This window comes from Fundulus heteroclitus, chromosome 4 (genome assembly GCF_011125445.2).
Source record: "Fundulus heteroclitus isolate FHET01 chromosome 4, MU-UCD_Fhet_4.1, whole genome shotgun sequence".
NCBI classification, from domain to species: domain Eukaryota; kingdom Metazoa; phylum Chordata; class Actinopteri; order Cyprinodontiformes; family Fundulidae; genus Fundulus; species Fundulus heteroclitus.
The window spans coordinates 38,462,754-38,479,210 of record NC_046364.1 but is presented as its reverse complement, the minus strand read 5'-3'; the positions used below and the strand labels follow the sequence as shown (position 1 = coordinate 38,479,210).

The following is a 16,457-nucleotide window of genomic DNA, read 5'->3' as shown; positions in this document are numbered from 1 at the left end:
GACTTTAAATGAAGTAAAAAGTAGCTCAAACATGTATCTCTGCAAGATTGTCTGTGGAAAATGTATTTCCTCCTCTTCTGACATTTAATTAAAAAAATATACCAGCATCAAAAACAATTAGTATGCAACTCAAGTTCACTGTTGTGCCTTCCGGTTTGCCTCCTTCAATTTCCTGTTGCTCCTGCTAAATCTCTGGCATGTTAATCAACAAAGTAGGGGCTTCAAACTGTGAACCGTAGGGACAAATGTTGAGTCGCTTTTAGAAAGACTAGCAGCATGAATCAGCCAGACATAGTTAATAGTAAGAAAAATAACTTATTTCAGAATGAAGTCAAAACTTTCTGGCTGGGAGTCAGTTGACCTTAGAAATGTTTTTGAGCCAACAATGTTAAGATTCTCAGTCTTGAGATATCTCATAAAGTTTTATTAGAACCGGGACCGGAGAGGTAATTGAAGAGTTCAAGCAGTTTTAACCTCTATCTTTGAGAGTTGTGTGTTTATTTTTATTTATTTATTTACAAACAGATTTTCTTTTCACTTTTCATGTGGAGTATTCAGAAGCCTTCACAACATTGACTGGTATGAGTTTCATGGTTTGATAATGTTTTAGTAAAAATACCACAGTTTTTAATATCAAATAAGAACATTTATGATAAAAACATACAACAAGATTAAATAGTTTTTGTAAATAACAGAAAAATAATTATTTTACTACTGTAGCCAAAATATGACTTTTTTATAATAATAATAATAATAAGATCATATATGAATTAATAGAACATTGTAGCCTAACACACAAAACACACTAATCTCTCAGCACAGGGGTCTCAAACTCCAGCACCGAGGGCAACCTTGCAGTTTTTAGATGTGCCACTGTTTCTACAACCTGAATTAAATACTTTAGTAAATTTAATGACTCTGATTGTATGCTGAGAAGACAAATTAACCATTTGACCCTGATGCATTGGCTCAACTTTGTATCTTAAAGCTATAGTTGGCAATCCTGTTCAGAAACACTTTTTGTTATTCTGGGCGAAACGGTCATTGCATCCTGACAGTAGTCAATGCCTTATGTATTCAGAAAAAGGAGGGGGGAAATTAGATTTCTGTGAGAGCTGCAGGTTTGTAAAAACTCAGACCAATCCTGTCATTTGGTCTAAATGGCAGGGATTGCTCATAGTTTTGTTCCTGCCAATCATTCTGACGCGCTCACATAATGCCAACGTGCGTGCTCGTTCCTTGTTAGTTTCCGCTTGCTGGCTGCACATGCATACTTCTAGTGTTTATGTATCCGATAACTTAGCGGTTAGCTTCGGTGTTAGCCGTTTCATTGCAGCTCCGCTGCTCTCGCCATATACTTTGAAAATAGCTGAGAGTCGCAAGAAGCAAACTGTGTACAGGTTTATGAGAAGGAGAGGAATGTATAGGTAGAAAAAAATAAGACCAGAGTGGATTAGGGAGATTTTTTTCATGCAATCTCCTTGAGGAGCAGAAGAGATGGAAAGACAGTCTTGCGCATGCGCAGTTACTCAAAAAGGCACCTAAGTTTCTTATTTGCGTTTCCGTAAAAATTGCCCACTCTACCTTCAAAGTTGCAGGACACCAGCCACTGGTGTTTAAGATCCCTGTTTTAGTGGGTTTATTATTCAGGCTATCTACCTGGGTTGCCAGCAAGCAGTCAGCTGACTGGCAGATATGCTGCCAATAGCCTGTGACTAAAGTTTCAAAACAGTGTTGCCTTGATAGAAGTGATAGGGGGCATTATTTTAGCTTCCTCCTCATGTTAAAACCTTTTTATAGCTAAAAAATATTTCCAATTACATAAAGTTTTCCTGATTTGTGAGAGAAATATCCAGCAGCTATCTGTCGGCCGCATAACTTGGATCGTCCACCAACATAGGGGGATTTAAACTGTAGGAATGGTATGATTGTAACCTTTATGTGGTTTTTGAAACCCAAACTTTGAAACCTTAGTGCAGCTGGATACAGAGGAGGAACTGCTGCTAGGTCAGTAATTCTATTCAGTCGTCTGGGTTTTAGTTGAATAAAAAACATTTTACCAAAACCAATAATAAACTGAACTTGACTGCATTGTTTAGTAGCTAGGGTCGACTTGAATTGTATGTAATTAACATTGAATCTGTTTATATGATAGGATTAAAATGACAGTAGACGACTTATTGAGAACAGAGCAATATAAATAAGCAGAATCTAATTTATCTGAATTGAACTGAATTGATATCAGTAATCACGACATGATTAGCAGATATAACCCATATAATGAAAATGGAAGGATGGATGGGTGGATTGATGGATGTGCGTAAGAAGGTACTCTTAGGGTAGCTTTACGGCTGGGAACACTAACCAATCTTTCAATTAATAACTGTTCTTATTAGAGTAAATATACTTTAAGTATATTGAGATTTTCACAAACAAATAAAAAACAAATAAAAAAATTCCCATGGAAAGGTCTACACAAATTAAGTCTACCTTAAGTCACATCTAACAGTGACTAATGCAAGGAGCCAAACACTAAAGAAACATGTTGTCTCACTCATCGTATTGATCCCCAGTAAATTGCTTTTCCACTCAAAGTCTGCTTTGCAACATGTGGAAAACAATCGTCAGTCACAGCTGGTGTGGAAATAATGGATGAAAGATGCATGATGGGGGCCCTCCACTTTGGTGACAACTCCAGCGTCACCATCTTCACGGTGCTGACTCTTCTGGAGGGCTGGCTCGCGTGCCAGTAGCCTCAGATGGTTTATGATGAAGGGAGACAGGAGGGAGGAGGGGAGGGACAGAGATGGAGCAGGAGAAGCAGCGGGCGAGGACAAAGAGGCCAGAGAGGAGTGTGAAGCCCCAGAGAGATGCATGAGAGACAGGGCAGCATGATGATGTGATTAGCATCGATTCACAGCGAGAACAAATCTTCACCACACTCTACAACTGTTATCATTGAGCAGACAGAAAGAGAGTGGGCGGCTTGTTTACATTAAACTTTAGCTCGATTGCACACATAACAATGGCTGGAGACACAAATAAGGTTCAGAATAAAAAAAGGGGATGTTTGGGTCTCTAAATGTCCGCTCTTGTGTAATAAACTGGAGTACTTGAGTCAACCATCTATGTCCACTTGTTTTTGCACATTTTCTATAATTGCTAAACTTCACAAGAAGAAAATTTGAATCTTAGAAATTTTATATCAGGCTGTACATTTAAGTGAAGCTGATAAATGAAAGAACCCTTTTGTTCGATATTACAATGCAATATCATAGCAAAACCAAAATTACATTTATATTGTACCTTAGATCTTAGAGCATCTGAACAGAAATGGCTAGTTGACTGCAGTGTTCTTTTAAAACATTTATGTTTGGACGACCAGGCAAACAAGATTGGGTTAGTTTATTTAACAGTCAATCAGATCTGATTATTAAAAGGCCAAAACTGCAAGCAAAGTGGTCACGCTGTTTTCTACCAATTAAAGGCATATTGTTATAAGGTAAAGTGTGTATAACAAAAACTGCTACTTCTCCCAATAAAACTCCCCTTTATAGTTTAATAACTACAGGATCTATCGCCTTGTTATGGACAAGAGCATTCTCTGATGATCAATACTTGATGATTTGCAGTTTATCCAAGTAGCCACATCCCAACGCTAGTTTCAAGGAGCAGAAGTATGCTTAGTTTAGCTGTAGGGAAAGTTCAAGGTCCAGTGGGAAATTCAAAACCAACAAACTCTGAACGTTTGCACTATGCTCACACCTGCTCCACATGCTGTGGTTTGATATTTGCTGTTTGTGTGAGATTTCTGCACCAAATTCTAGTATAAACTCTTATTCTTATGTTGAGTCACACAGCTGAGTGAGTGGTTGGTCGAGCTAATCCACAACAGAAACATTGATGTTTAAATCAGAAAGCACGATGGGCTGAAAGAAAGCAGGTTAGAGACCAAGGGCACTCAACAGAAGAGGATAAAAGTAGCAAAAGGAAGATCTTAACAACATTGATCTCAAAAGCCCAAACTCCGACTCTTGAAAAGGAGAACAAGGTCACACACAACTGAAAACACAGGAAAACCCACATCATGCACAGCAAACTATGCAACTCTTGGCACTGAATGTGTTTTGTTAGTTGAGGATTTCAACAATGAGAACGTTTAACATTAAATATACACCGTACAATGTTTATGACAGATCTTAAAAATAGAATGAATGTAGAGACGCATATTTTCTGTTAGATTAATTGTTTATGCTGAACCATCATCGGAAATTTAGAAACATAACTCCAGGTAAAAGTAACAGCTGCTGCAAACCAAAGCTAAAGGAGGGATGGCTGGCAAAAATTATAAAGTAAATCTGTTTGTAACAGATCCATGAAAACCAGTCCAAGGCACACAGGGTGAAAGAACACCTAATAATTTACAAATATGTATTTAAGTATTGATTTGATGTGTTTGATAGAGTGCAGAACGAAATGCACAAAGAAGCAACCAAAATCTTTTGAGGAGATGGACTTGCTTAAAGAAATAGTTTGGAGTTTTTGAACTATTGAGGTTCTGTCAAGTTGTCAGCAATTAGTATCTGACCTGCAGAAGACAGTCGTCTTCAACATCCTCAGTTTGAAGATGCAGACATTACTTCTGAAAAGACAGTTAAGCTAACAGCTAGAGTTGATTTTGGCCCTGCAACTGAGCTTTAAACAGCTTCAATATTGAAGTTTCAGCAAAAAGAAAAACTCTGAGTGATTAAAAACATCCAAACCCAAAGTGAAACTTTGCTGCACAGACATTGCTATGTTACAGTCATACAATGGTCTCTCGTAAAACCTGCCAGAGAAACAAATCAGAAGAGAATAATGCAGCTTACCGCAACACTGTCGCAAAACTGATCCAGCTCTCCAGAAGGACCGTCTCAGAATCCTTATGTTTTTACTTTTTCAAAAAGACGATCCATATAAGTTTGTGTTTAAAGCCTTCTGCTTGATATTGTGAGTTTCTGCTTGTGAATTGCATAGATTTGTTTGTGATTAAGGCTTAATGTACTGGAAAAGCTCATTAACAGAAAAGTCAGTCTGTTACTCGTTCAATCTTTCCATTATCCATCCAAATATGTATTTTCAGCCAATTGTTTTCCACCATGGAAACAGTGAATTTCTCCAACGTCAGATCAATAAAGCCTATCTTAACAACACACAGTCATCCAGAAGCACACATACGTGACTTCTGAGATGACTCTTCCATTGGGTAAGTCTTAAACAAGCTCACTTAAGGTTGCAGACACACCGTTTACATTACCAAAGTAAAGTCTTATAAAGGCATTCTAGTGGCTTTCAACATCCCTGTGCAAGACATAGAACATAAATGATTTAAAGTGATTTAATATGTGCTGTTGGGTAGAAAACATTCAGTCAACCACAATTAACATGGCACAGGTCTGTTTTTTTTTCTTTTTTTCTTTTTTGTAAACACACTGCTTATATTCACACGCTAAAAAGTTGTTGCTGTAACTGGAGGCTTTTTATTGGACACTGAGTTGGTTCAGTGAAGCAGTTGGGGGTTAAGAGACTTGCTGCAGGGCACACTGATGGCAATTGCTGTGGGAGGGAAGATCATGCCTTCTTCACCCTCCTTCTTTTCCCACCATAAAGTTTCGCTAGTTAGCTTTCTAATCAGTTAACTGGTTGGCCTGGTAGCAAAATACTCTAGCTTGAAGCATAGCCAGTGTACATTTCCATCCATCAGCCACAGAATAAATGATCTGTGAAAGGATAATACCCTTAAACCCAATGGAGTGAGTGCACAAAGTTTCACAGAAGTGCTATGCGTTTTTAGAAAGACTGAAGGCTAATGATAATGGTGAATAATTGTATCCATACAACATATTGACATTTTGGCATTAGTTTTTTTTCCCTCTCTATGGAGAGGGAGGAAGGTCGGGCAGAGTGGTTCCTCTGCCTGCTCTCGCCTCCGGCTGCTTCACTGCTTCAACTGTCTGATCGACTAAGTAGAGATAGACTGCCAGGGAGGTAAGAGAAGAAAGAAAGCAATAGAGTAAAAGGAGAAGAAAATGAGACAGAGAAAGGAAAAAGCTGAAAGAGATGGAGAGAAATTGAAGAAGGCAAAAAGAGGAGGCAGAAGTACAACAGCCAAAGAGGGTGGGGGGGACAGAACAAGAAGAGAAAAGAAGTGAAAGACCAAAGTCAAGTAAGGTGGATGTACTGTGAAAATAAGAAAAGTGTCAGAAAAAGACTGAGTGAAAAATAATTTGGAGTAAGTAACACTGAAAATGGGAAACAGAGAAACTGTAAACGATGAAAAAAACGCTTAAGGAAAAAAATTAAACCAGGACAAAGAAAATGGAGACATACGGCAATCGATTATTAAGATAAAAATCACTGACTGAGGTAAATAACTGAGGACTGAGACAGCGTGATGAATCTGAAACCCTGTCAGCCATTGTCCTCTGACTTGTCTCTGTATTCCACTGGATGTGGCTGCTCCATTCTCTGTGGTTTGCGTCTGTCCCAGCAGCTTCATGTCAAAACAGGAGCGATCCAGCAGCAGAGCGTGTTGACTACTTAACTCTACAGGCTGCATTTACAAATCATGGGAGGGATTGCATTTTTTCTGTGGTATCTAATAACTCAGTCACTCACTTTTAATCCTTTAAACTCTTTGTTATTTTCTACTCTGAATATTGTAGGAGATCATCAATGTGATTTATGCAGTTTTAGGTGCTGATTCGAATTTCTCAGACGTTCATTTCATTCTCACCATTTTATTTTCTGCAAACATGCTTTTTTCAATGACTTCAATGAGCTTTTAAAAAAGAGTTACAACATTTAAGGTGTAATAATACGAGTTTGTTGCATCAGCCCCGTCATGTGGCGGGTTTGCTCTACCGATCGAGAGATTTGACACGCTGTTGATTTTGTGTGTGTGTGCATACACAATAGCACAAAATAAAACCAAAACCAGTACACGTTGAACAAATCTGTAGGTATAAATAAAAAAAAATACTAAACATCAGTCATCAACAAGCTCATAATTATACAAACTAAAAAAAGACAACAATTGTAAAGTTGTAGAAGTTTAATTGTTAAAGTTAGGATGCATTTCAAATAATTCCACAGGCTTGCTAATACCTACAATCAAACATCTGGTACTGAACTCCGTATCTGCAGTACTGTAGCCAGCTCTTTGTTTGCTTAGATATCCAACTTTATCCATTAATTAGCTGACTAATCAATGAAATTCTTAGCAGGTCGCATAGTGGTTAGTTGTTAGTGCCATTGCCCTTGAGCAAGAAGGCTCTCAGCTGGGGCTTTCTGTGTGAAGTGGGCATGTTCTCCTTGTGCGTGTACGGGTTTACTCCAGGTACTCTGATTTTCTCACACGGGCCAAATGTATGTATGTTAAGTAGAGCGGAGATTATTAATTGCCTTTAAGTGTAAATGTATGTGTTAATAGGTGTTTAAGTGTGTGTTAAGACTGATGCAGGGTGTGGCCAAATTCTGGCTCGTTGGTGGTTTTAAGGTGTACCTTAATACACCTTAAAACCACCTATTTCCAAACAGCTGCAGTGTTACAACCTTGCCTGCAAGCTGAATTGTCGTGGTATTTGTGCATTTACAGACACACAAGAATCCATCTTGCTACGATTCCATCTCAGTCATTTAGGCCCAAACCCAAGACGGTTTGGGCCAATCATGTTGCAGTATTATGGTTTAAAGTGGAACATACCAGCTGTGATGAAAGCAAGAGCTGTTGAGCCGACAGCAGAACCAAAACAAACATGGCAGCACAGAATGGCAGCACAGAATGCATGCGTAGCTGCTGCTATCACATCTGTTTTGTCAGAATTCACAATTTTTTTCTTTTAAAAAAGAACAGCAAGAAGTGCCTTGACTGGCTAAAATTGTTGTGGCTTCTCATGACGCCCGCTGGTTACATTTTCATTTGATACCGTAATTGGCTAAAACCAAGCTTTGGTAAGTTGGGCACTACGTGTTGCTTCGCCCAATCAGCCCTGAAAGTTCTGCTGAATGTCCCTCCTTTCTCTTAACAGCAGTCCCAGATTGATCATGTGCAGAACAGACTGCTACACATTATCAGTCCGGCTCGCCAGGTAAATAGTAGTGCTTTGTATTCATCATTAAAAAGCTGCTGCAAATTTTAGTTTTTTTTTTCATTCAAAAACAAGTTTTTATGTGTTAACATTTGTTTTTGTCTGTGAAAAGTCTGCTGTGTGCTAACTTGTCTTCAGATGCCATTACTTTTGTGTATTAGCAGTATATTTCAGTAAGTACACGTTTTGTTTTGCAGAGGCAACCCTAACCCCGTAATCCCACATCCTCCGCTCCTGTATGTGTCCATTTCATTCTGTGAGCTCATGAGAAGCAAAGCCTAGTACAGCCGCAGTTACTCCGTCTAGCTCCACACCAAAGTTTCTTGGAGCCCAAGGAGAGCCGGTGCAATCAACATCATTACGAGCAGAATGCAAATGTATTTGGAAAAAATTTGTTATTTCAACATTTCAAATTAAATGTTGAAATAACAAATATGCTTCTCTATATGGTGCAAAAAGAATGGTTTGGATCCAGTATTTAAATGAAAAAGTAAATTTTACTGTGAATATTTAAAAATAATAATAATTTGAGGTAAGCAATTGCTTTTACACTACTTCACCTTTTTCACCCGATGGAGTGGAACGGAACAGAAAATTGGAGTTGTTCCGTAATTTGACGTGAACAACGTCAAATTACGGAGAATGTGGAACCGTTCTCATTAATTAACATAGCAACGTAGTTTCCCTGTCAGTCGGATGTGAACATATATGAACAGAATGTAGCAAGCATAGAGGATGTGAAATCTGGGGGCAATGCATAAGTGCAAACAGTCAACTTGCCTTGCATCATTTGTAAAAAACAGATAATTGTTCCAGAAAGATAAAGATTTAAAAGTGTCCCTATTAAAAGTAGCCATTTATCAAAACTAGAATATTTTAGCTTTGTCTTACTAAGATGTGCTCTTAATATTATCAGCCCTCATTACCTAACAGCTTTCTAATAATAACAAAGAGATGCTGGCCGGTAAATGCATTTTCTTTCAAGTTTTTTTAACAAAACTTTATTGAACACTTTTAGAAACAATTACATTCACCAGTACTTGGGTAAACAGTGAACTGCTTTGTGACGTCTCCCTCTGTTATCTGCGCATGCAGATAACAGAGGGAGACGCTTTGCAGTCTTGGACCTTTCAGACAGAAGTCTGATGGTGGTAACATTTAATATAAGTATAAACAGCTACCCCCAAAAAAATCTGATTTCAGAAAATAAATATCAGAATTGAGCTTCAAGACCAGCAGTGTGAGCTTAAATGCACACAGTAATACAGTAAGTAAATATATACTTAATAAAAAAGTTTTAAAGACAAAATAAGGTGCAAAAAAGAAGTCTGCTTAGTCTGTACTGGATAAACAAAATTTTTAACACATTCACTAGAACAATCCAACTCAAAATATCATTAATTCAGTTAGTTAGAAAAGCAATCATTCATCAAAGAGAAAAACTATTTTGACGTTAATCTATCTGCCTCTGACGATTCATTGATCAAAACTGCTGAGGGGGTTGCTGATTGCAAGAGTTGCCCCTGCATTATTGGAAACTTTTCAGGAGACATTCAACACACATTAGTTTGTAAGTGAAACATAACTATTGGCAAATGCCCCATCTGATTAATTGATTTGTCACGGCCTGCCATGTTTGTTTTTGTTCAAGGGACAGGACATCTCTCACTAAAACTAATGATGAGACAGGAGAGCCGGTGTCAAACCACACTGACAGCTGTGACAGAGTGCTGAGCGGCGGGTGTGAGATTGTCACTGAAAGAGTGAGTGTGTTAGCACTTCCCTTCTCACATGTAAGTGTGCATACATATATGTCAGTTTGTGAGTGAGTGTGCGTGTGTGTGTGTGTCGTCTTGTACATTCTACTATATCTTGCCAGAGGAATCCCTTAGAAGGTCACAAATCCTGTTGAACATGAGCGGTGTGATTGATATGCGTAGTTACTTTGTGGGAGCTGTTCATGCATGCAGATGAGCTCTGTCTCAATTCACTTCATTCACAAGAGAGACTGTTTATTTGCTTTGCCTCATCCCCTGCCATCATAGGCAGAGGGGAGAGGGGAAGAAAAGACAGGAATGTTGGTGGAGATGTAGATAAGAAAATCTGATAAGGGGTATATGAGATAACAATGTTTTTGATTATTAACAGCAATAAAAGGAGGGTTTCATTCATTTCAACCAGAGAAACAATACTCTCTCTTTCTCTCTGTCTCTCTCTCTCACACACACACACACACACACACACAAACACACACACACACTGGGTCCTCCTCACACAAAAACATTCCTGAGACCGGCTGACTCGCATCGCCTCACCATTTTATCAGGACTTTTCCACTGCAGACAGGATAGAGAGAGATCAAATGGCTGATGTCATGACCTCATCTTTTTCATTTTGGCTCTGAACTCCGGATATCAAAACGCATCAGCACCATTGATTTAACTTTTGACCTGACCATTTAATGGATGCTATAAATGAAAGAGCAACCCCTTGCTAACCCCTTTGATGCTTCCTGTCAATTGCCATCTCCCCCTTAGACACCCAGACAAACATACAAAGAAATATATCAAATTCATAAATCATTGTTAATCGCTCACTACTAAACTTTCTGTCACTCTAAGGTTGTTTCCAAAATGCTGACTGCATACATTCTAGCAAATGGTGAGCTTTGTTTTTTTTCTTCTTTAAATAAATAAATATTTTCTGTGAATTTACAGAAAATAAATATTTCTGTAAATTTATTGTAAATTATTATTTTAGGTCTCTGGTTTCTTATTTACTGAGTTTCAAAGTATGAATTAAATCAAAGTTATTTTTCATTAGTCGTTATTTGAACTCCTATAGGTCAAAAGATGTCTTTTTGCTGTTAAAGCCACACAGTTAGTCACCTTACTTAGTAGTTTTTATACACACATAACTATTAATAATAATTAATATACACATTCAGAAATATAACTCTTGGAGTTGGGTAGAAGAATACAAGTGACACCGTTATCATTGAATTGTTGAAATTATTTACTGTATATATTCAAAATTATTGAGATGATTATTCATGTGCATGTGGTGTTGCAAAGTTTGTCATTTCACTGCATCCACGGCAAACATATAAACCTACCAAAAAACGTTTGAAGCTGTTTTGCACAAAAAGAAATATCTGAGGTTTAATAAAACACACCCGTTGAACTTAATTTTTTTTTCAAAATGAGTCATTTTAAAGCGAAAGCAACATTCTTTCAATAAATCAACAACTTTTCTTCCTTTGAAATACAGGGTGGCTGTGACCCATTGGAGAAGCATGGTTGTTTGACAATCAGGACATTGAAAGCTCAATTCCACCTTCCTTCTTGCCACACGTCAAGTGTCCTTTGGGAAGACACACCTAGTTTCTTACCTCAAAGCATTTAAAGTGCTTTGAGTGGTTGGTAAGACCAGAAAAGCACTGTAAAAGTGCAGTCCATTTATCATAATTATGGGCAATGCATTCCCCCTCGCTGAGACCAACCACATTCAGTTCTTCAGTGGCATTCAGTTTAATACTTCTGAGCATTAGAAGCCTGTCAAGTCCAAACATGCAGGTCAAGCCCATTAAAGGGTCACTCATAAAACCAACAGAAAACAGTTTAGGATTCTACTTCTGCTTGTTCAACTCTGTGCTGACATAAACACAACAAGGGTAGAAAGCAGGTTTGGATTGTACTACTTCCTGACTGTGGTCTTTTTCCAAAGACTTGTTTGAAAGGTTCAGATGGCTTCCTCTGGCTGGCTGTGTGGAGATGGAGCAGCATGCATGTCTTCTGATTGAAAGCCTTTCTCTCTGCAGTGATGACTGGGTTTTTCAACAGGACAATGCTGCCTTTCCCAACATCTGCCTGACATAGGACTTCCAACCAGAGAATGACAATCGTTTTTTGGATCACTATGTACAGCATATCTTTCCCTGATCCAAATCCCTTTGAAAATATTTGGGGTGGATGTCGAGGGAGGTTTGCAAACAGAGATCTTACACCTTCATGAAGCCATGTTGACCACACCGGCCCTGAATTCTGGTCCTCAAGGGCTTTGTGATGACTGCAGCTTTTATTTGTTACTCTGTTTCAACACACTTGAGTCAAATAATCAGGTCATTAGCAGGACTCTGTAGAACTTGACTACATACCAAGGAGGTAATTCAGCTATTTGTTTCAGGTGTGTTGGATCAGGTATACATCTTAAAGTTCCAGGACACTGGGCCTCGGGGACTGGAATTGAGGACCACTGACATAAAGCAACATTAGCATCAGCATACATTCACAGCAAGCATGCCTACAGACATTTTTGCAATGATAAACAACAGAGCTGGGGCTGTTCACTGCAGGATATTTTTTTGACGCGTTTCGTTCAGTTTGGTTAATGGTCTTTTGATTTTCTGGTTAACAATTTGAGCTTAAATGATATTTTCAATAAACTGCATATTCTATCTGTGTTGTCTCTTTCTTCTGTTTCTTCTTTTTTTTTACTTTTAAAAGGTTAAGTCACAACCTGGTTGTAATTGGGAGTGTTTGTCTTGTTGTTTGTCTGAATTTGTCATTTAGAGTTTTCAATCTCTCTGTTCAGGTGTAGCAAACAGGCAATGCTACTGACTAAAATCAGACTAAGACAACAAGCAGATCCTCAAATATATTTTTTATTAGCCTATCCACTCCAGGGGAGGGATTTTCCTGACTAAGACTACTGTGCCTTATCGGATGTGATATACGCAATGATATCTTTTTTCTATTTTTAATTGTCAATTATTCACTAATTGGTGCTGAATTTCTGAAGGAAAAAAAATAGTATTATGTGATGAGTACAGGTGTCATATCACATCACGGATTGTGAAATATATCACCTCAGAACACAGTAGAACACGCGTGTAAGAGACATATATTGTAAATGAATAAACAGGAAAAAAAGAAACTATGGTAGAGCTTCCTATCGTTTGATTAAATTTAACAAAAGGCTAAACAGCATTTGAAGCCACTGCCACATAAACAGGTAAATATAATATGAGTGTAAAATGACAGCTTTGTGATATAGGGACAGAAGGACGCAGTCTGGAAAAACACCAATTCAGAGGTGGAAGAGTGGGGGGATGCGACTGCTGCGGAGGACGGCAGAGATCTGAAGTGATTGGGGGTTTGTAGAGCTCGGTCAAACATGACTCGCAGTCCTCAACAGGAGTGGGTTTGCTACACTTGAGCCTTCCCAGGATGAGAAGATAAAGACAGGCAAAAGAGACAGAGAGAGGTCTCCCCGTCAAAGAGATGAAAACCGCTTAGATCTTTGGGCCGGATGGACAGAGGGTGGAATGGAGTAATGGAGGAAGGGAAGGAGCGTAGAGAAGAGGAGAAAACAAAGCGAAATATATGACTGGCATTCTCTTTGTGAAAGTTCAATTCAGAGAGCCTGTCGTGTTCACTGTTCGATGCGCTGAAACTGACAGACCGGGAAAGAAGATGAGGGAAGAAAACAGAACATAATATAGACTGTTGATTTCTAACCATGATGGACAGATACAGAATGTTCTCATAGTTAATAAGGTCCTATTTAAAATTATTTGATTGAAGCTGTTGATTTTATGACACTTGTGATAGCTCTATTGTAAGCTGTAAAGAAACAAAAAAATTATATTTAAAGAAAAAAAAGTTTAAGCAGTAATGTAGTTTTTCTTAGCCGATGGCTAAGTAATTTTATATAACCTATTCCTTGAACTTTTTTCAGAATTGATCCAAATGCAGCAGGGATCTGATGGTCAGGACAGAGGCAGTTCATGGTCATCTCATTTTCATGAATAATGGAAGGGCTCGCATATAATAACTATGGTTTCTTCTTCTAAGGATGTGCCTGTATTGTACACACCACACAGTGTTAGGAGTGGCTAAAACGGTTTTCAGCGAGTGCATTTATGCCATGTAGCCAGAAAAAGTGTGATGATAAACTGATAAACCACAGTAAAAAGTAGACATACAGTCCAGCCACAGGAGAGCAGAGGCAGAGGGAAACAATAGACTATTATATGAAATTGTGCTTCACCCGTTCCCTTTTTTGTTTAATCAAACATGTAGTAAAATTATGTGTTCCAATATGTGAATCTATTTATCGCCAATCAGGCAGGAAATTATGCCTATCAGTGAGCTGACACCTCTGTTGTTGCCAATAGTCCTGACCTGTTGAGGACAGGAGTCCACCAGACCCCTGAAGGTTTGTTGTGGTATCTTGTACCGAGATGGTTGCTGCAAATCCTTTAAATCAGAGAAGTTGGGAGTTGGGACCTCTATGGATTGGACCAGGTTATCCAGCACATCCCACAGAAGCTTAATTGGATGGAGATCTTTGGAAGTTAGAGGTCTAGTCAACACCTTGTGCACCCCAGCTCAATCCTGAAATATTTTTTTTTTGTATTTGCGGGAGGGCAAATTATCCCACTGAAAGAGGCCAAAGTCATCAGTCAATAATTTTCCATGACAGGGGGTACAAGTTCTGCAACAAGGCTTTGGTGCGTGACAAAGTAACATCCACATGAATGGCAGGAACCTAGGTTTCTCCAAATAACATTGCCCATATAGCACTGCAATGATCCCACCAGCTTGCTTACTTCCAATAGTGCATAATGATAGATTTTCTTGAAGGAAGTGATCCACATGCTCCACAGACCCGATCAACATATTTTATCGCTCTGTGGTCTAGTTCTGGTGCTCCCTGCACCCTGACTCGTCTGCAGCTCTGCAACACACTGTGAGGCACTGTTTATTCTCCCACCTCTACCAGAATGAACTTCACCAGAAATTTTAGCTAGAGTAGTTCATCTGTTGGATTGCTCCAAATGGGTCAGCCTTCACTCTCTACATGCATCAATAAACCTTGGCCACCTATGACTTTGTCACCTGTTTACCACTTTCCTTGAACCACTCTTAATGCTGACCATTGTAGACCAGAAACAGTCCAGCAGACATTATGCCATTATGACTTATCCCTCACGAAACTCCTATAAACCCCATTTTCCCCACAAGAAACGGGACAGGAGGAAGCAGACAATCACTGTTATTAACATCACCTGTCAGTGGTCATAAAGTAATGATCAGTGGACACACAGACCAATTAAATGTGACAAAGTTTAAATATGTAATAAAAATATTACTTTTAACTGTCAGTATTATTAAAACTGATTGGAAACTCAAAGAACCAGTACTGATCCAGGATCCTGGAAAACAGCTAAAATCCCCACAACAAAATCATGGCATTTAATGAAAGAGCAAGGTTTTAAATGAATAAAAACATCATGTTGTTAAAGTTAATTTATTCTAGGCATATGTGGTTGAAAAATTGTGTTCAGGCTGTTTATCGATGATGGTTGTCTGAATTCTGTGTTCTCGTAATAATGATAATTATCAGGGTTATGTAACAATTTTGACAGTTTGTTGGTAACATTAAAACAGTCATTGAAGCCCATAAATTTTATCCATGTAGCAATCAAACCAAACTAAAGTTAAAATCACTGTTTTGGGTGGAATAATTTGGATATAACTAAACCTGCTTATTTTTATTTAAAGTAATTTTTGTTACTTGATGCCAACAAATAAGCTGAACTGAATTTGAAATTGAAACAAGTCAAAGCATACACACACACACACACACACACACACACATACACACTTTCTTCAAGGAAGTAAGCGCATCTGTGAACAACCGAAGAGCCCGAGGGAGTTGTATGACTTTACACTTATAAAGTAGAAAGTTACTGCTATCGTGTATCATGCTGTACATTTGTTTATGTTTTCATGTTAGTAACAAAAATACAAAAAAAGTGTGGCATTTTAAGATCAATCTTACTATGACAGAACCCTGATGTTAAACCTACATTGTAGCTTAACTGTCAAAGATCATTGTAGATATGTCTCACAAACACATCCATTTCTACTTTCACATTATATTTCCCCTCTGGGGACTTTTTGAAAATATCCTTTCTGAAATGCTTGAATTTTACGATTCTGAGCTTAATTGGGCACCCTGATGGGAAAACGATGAACCCCTGCAATCTAATGTTTAGCCTCATCTCTTTCCAGCCCTCCAATCCCCCACTAACCACCACCACCACCCGTGATGCTCGCAGTCTTGCGTATTACTCACTGAAATGTTACTATAAAACCAGAAAATTAAGGAACTCAAGCGATGATTGACACTCATGTCTCCCACTTCCTACATAATAATTTCCACATTTCTGCGGGTCCCTCAAAGTGACTGAAACATCTGTTGAGGCAAGAAAACACAACGGGAGAGCTGAAATGAAAAAAAAGAAAAGCAGCAACAGCA

General features: G+C 38.5%; 1 protein-coding gene across 1 annotated transcript in view; it reads right to left on the bottom strand.

Moving 5' to 3' along the window:
* Positions 1–16,457, bottom strand: part of LOC118562995 (MAM domain-containing glycosylphosphatidylinositol anchor protein 1-like) — a 110,449-nt gene that overhangs the window by 34,270 nt on the left and 59,722 nt on the right. The window lies entirely within an intron of this gene.